This window comes from Chenopodium album, chromosome 9 (genome assembly GCF_948465745.1).
Source record: "Chenopodium album chromosome 9, dcCheAlbu1.1, whole genome shotgun sequence".
In the NCBI taxonomy this organism is placed as follows: Eukaryota; Viridiplantae; Streptophyta; class Magnoliopsida; order Caryophyllales; family Amaranthaceae; genus Chenopodium; species Chenopodium album.
This window is the reverse complement of record NC_137842.1, coordinates 29,121,218-29,125,517: the sequence shown is the minus strand read 5'-3', so window position 1 is coordinate 29,125,517 and position 4,300 is coordinate 29,121,218. Positions and strand designations below refer to the sequence as shown.

The following is a 4,300-nucleotide window of genomic DNA, read 5'->3' as shown; positions in this document are numbered from 1 at the left end:
ACAAAATGTGATCCTAACTTCTACTACTCAAGGCAACAATTTTGAGATCAAGCCTAATTTGATTGTTTTGATTAAGAGGAAACAATTTTCGGGTGGAAAGTTTGAGAGTCCTCATGAGCACTTAAAAGGGTTTGAGAAATATTGTGACACAATAAAGGTCAATGGAGTGAATCAAGAATATATTAGCCTCAAGATGTTTCCATTTTCACTAATTGGGAGAGGTCTAGAATGGCTAGAGAAGGAGGTGCCCCCTAACTCTCTCACAACATGGGACCAAGTGACTACAACTTTCTTGAGGAGGTTTTATAACTATAGGAAGACCGCCGAGGCTTGGTATTTGATTCAAAGTTTTCGCCAAAAGAGTGGTGAGTCTCTAAGTGCGGCATGGGAACGATACAAAGAACTTCAACGTCAATGCCCACACCATGGGATACCCAAGTATCAACTCATTCATACTTTCTATGGAGGTCTCACACCTCAAGAAAGAACAAGCCTAGACGTCGCGGCCAGCGGTCCAATCATGAACAAAGGAGAGGATAAAGTGGAGTGTATTATAGAGGAGGCCGCAAAGCACTATGATGATTGGTATGAAGGAGAAAAGGATGCTACTTCTAGTAAGGGTGTTTATGCATTGGAGCAAGCCAACGCAATCAACAACCTCTCTACCCAAATCTCTAAAATGACCAAGCAAATGGATGAATTGATGAAATAAAGGACCAATCCTCATGGTAATACCTCCCCTTCAACCAAGGGACGCAATGGTATGGATACTTCCTCCTCCTCTTCTTACAATACAATGCCCCAAGGATGCATGTTTTGTTCTAATTGTGAAACCTATGATCATGATACCTCTCATTGTGTATATGCTTGTGAAGTTCAACCCCTTCCCCATGAACATGATGATAATATGGAAATGTCAATGCTATGAAATTTTCTCCTAGAATGGGGAATGTAGGGAACTTGAGGCCAAAATCCAATCAAATGGGGAATCGGAATCAAGGTGGAAACCGTGGTTGGAACCAAGGTGGTGGTGGTTATGATAACCAATACCATGGTGGGGGAGGCCTTTCCAATTTCAATGGAAGAGGTTACTCTAATCAAAGGGGGTATGGTAGTCAAAACCAACAACCTAATTCCGATACCATGACCATCAAAATCAATATTTTGGTGATCAAGGTAACATGGGAAATAATCAACAAAGCAATGTTCCTAACCAAGGCACCGGAGGTAATAGGGGTCAATATGTTTCTAATTATGCCCAAACTAATAGGCCTCCGGGTTTCCATCAACCCCAACTTTCTCCACCTCAACAATCTCTTCAACTTGAAGACCCTCCAAATGATTCCGTGATGGCTAAATTAGAAGGATCTCCTAGGTGTTTTATTTCCATCTTTTGTGATGCATATAAATAGTCTCCTCATTCAAGTTTGTAATCATCTATATTATCAACATTTTAGCTTAATCTAGAGAGAGAAAAACTATTAGTTTTCATTTGGTAGAGAGAGAAAGTGTGGTTTCTTCATTGGTGAACTTGGATTTTGAAGGAGGAGTTTGTTCAATCCTTTGTAGACCTTCATCTTCAATTAATGAGCAATCGCTTACTCTTTCTCTTTACCTTTGTTTTTTATTTTGTTTATTTACTTTGATTTTCCTTCTTTGCTTATTGATCATGTTGATTCTTATTGATTTGATGATTGATATCGTTCTCAACATGATTTGTGAGTAGTCTCTTAGCCAAGGGTGTGGGGATGGTGTAGTTGATAATTGTTCATGCTTATAATATTGAGATTAAGTTAATTGTGATTAAAATCTTTGCATGCTTGATATTCTTTGATCTTCTTGCAAGTGGGCATTGTTAGTTCATTAAAGGTGAATCTTTTCTAACAAGGAACAGAATTTACTTAGTTAAGGTTCATTACTATCGATTGTTCTTTGATTGCACCTCCCAATATATTGTTCTAGTGTGGAAACATAAAGGCTATGTTAGGAGAAACCGATTAACCCCTGTAGGCTGTTAGATTGAACCTTGTATCGATATTCATGCATGTTTAGTTCACTATTGATTTGCTTTTATGTTATTGCATGATCAAGCGGCATCTACATCTACATCTCCCTTGGTGTTTAGTTATAATGATTTTAACTCGTTTTATCCTTAGTTTAATCTCTTAATCATTCATATCCTTTGTCCCGAGATAGCTTAAACTCTAGTGATGAATGCGGTGTTTATGTGCTTCTCGCTGTTGTTCGACCCCTCTTCTTGTCATATACTTTTATAAGGATAAGTCGAGTGTTATAAATTGTATTTGATTTAGGTGTAGTTGTCTAACGACGCGATTATTCCTCTATCAAATTGGTGTTGTTGCCGTTATAAATTAGATGCTCTATTGAAAATGTGTGAGGATGATCAAAAGAAACATGAAGAGGCCCAAAAATGCACCAATACTCACATGAAAATTCTTGAGACCTAAATTGCTGAACTTGCATCTAATTCATCCCCTTCTTCTTTTTCTTCTTCTTCTTCTTCTTGTTCTTCTTCTTCTTCTTCTTCTTCTTCTTCTTCTTCTTCTTCTTATTCTTCTTCTTCTTCTTCTTCTTCTTCTTCTTCTTTTCACATTCCAAGTCAAGGAGTCAACCCAAAACCTTTGTAAGCCGTGAGAACTAGAAGTGGGAAGGTAGTAGGGAGTGACCCTTTAGTTAAGGATAAACCCCAAGAGGAGGTGGAGTTAGAGAATGAGGGTGAAAGAACCAATGAGCCATTGAGTGTTGAAAAGGTAAAAGATGTTAAGGTGCCAAAGGAAAAAGAAGCCACCCCCTTGCCCCTAAATCTCCAACCTAGAGAGGAGAAGCTACCCTTTCCACAAAGAACTTTAAGAGCTAAACTTGATGCCTAATTTGGGAAGTTTTTGGAAGTCATTAAGAATTTGCATATTTCCGTCCCTTTTGTGGATTCTATAAAGCAAATGCCCCACTATTCCAAATTCTTGAAAGATCTTTTGAGTGGGAGAAGGGAGTTTGAGACGGTGAGTTTGACCGCCAATTGTAGTGCAATTCTTTCCAACAAACTTCCTACTAAATTGAAAGATCCGGGTAACTTCTCCATCCCTTGTTCTATTAATGGCACTGAATTTGATAAAGGCTTGTGTGATTTAGGAGCAAGTGTGAGTCTCATGCCCTATTCTGTCTACCAAACGCTTAGTGTAGAAACCCTCTCCCCTACTAACATTACTCTCCAACTAGCGGATCGTTCCATTAAGTTCTCCATGGGCAAGGTTGAGGAGATTCCCCTTAGGTTAGGAAAGTTCACATTTCCCGTGGATTTCTATGTGCTAGAGATGGATGAGGATGAGAGGATTCCTATAATTTTGGGTAGACCATTTCTAGCTACTTCTAGAGCTATCATCGATGTGAAGGAGGGTAAGATATCCTTGAAAATTGACAATGATTCCATTGAGTTTGATTTGAATAATGTCATGCAACAACCATCCTCAAGTGGCGAATGCTTTAGAGTAGATGTTCTTGATACCGTGCTTAATGAATTTTCTCGCTCCCACTTGCATGCTACTAATGATCCTCTCGAAAGTTTTTTGTTGAATGAATCAAAGATAGGTACTCACAAAGAAGACATACAATTCTATGAGGATTTGCTTGAGGAAAGCAAGAAGGAGTGCTAGGATGCGAGCATGGAAGAGGAGGCTCCTTACATTCATGACCTTTTTCAAGTTGAAGAAAAAGAAGAGAGCCCCAATGGTAAGGGAGCACCAAAGGTAGACTTGAAACCTCTACCTTTGGGCTTGAGGTATGCATTTCTTGGTCCCGATGAGTCTTTTCCCGTGATTGTCAATTCTAACCTAACGGAGGAGCAAAACTCCCTCTTGATCAATGTTTTGAGAAAACACAAGAAAGCTTTGGGTTATACCATTGATGATATCAAAGGTATAAGTCCATCTTTATGCATGCAAAAAATTGATCTAGAGGGAGATGCCAAAGCCGTTAGACAAAGGCAAAGAAAGCCTAACCCTTCCATGCAAGAGGTTGTGTGGAAGGAAGTTTCTAAGCTTCTTGATGCGGGAATTATCTACCCAATCGCTCATAGTGATTGGGTATGTCCCGTACAAGTTGTGCCTAAGAAGGGGGCATGACGGTAGTAAAAATGATCATGATCAACTAGTGCCTAATAGGCTTGTTACCGGTTGGCGCATGTGTATTGACTATCGCCAACTTAACATAAGTACATGCAAAGATCATTTTCCACTACCGTTCATTGATCAAATATTGGAAAGGCTTACAAAGCATTTCTTCT

The 4,300-nt window shown here is 39.2% G+C and overlaps 1 non-coding gene across 1 annotated transcript; it reads right to left on the bottom strand.

The window, feature by feature from the left end:
• Nucleotides 1-326: 326 nt before the first annotated feature.
• On the bottom strand, nucleotides 327-432 carry LOC145561128 (small nucleolar RNA R71). Its single transcript, XR_014093708.1, has one exon. It is a non-coding gene; the product is annotated as a small nucleolar RNA R71 (small nucleolar RNA).
• Between the last annotated feature and the right edge of the window lie 3,868 nt (nucleotides 433-4,300).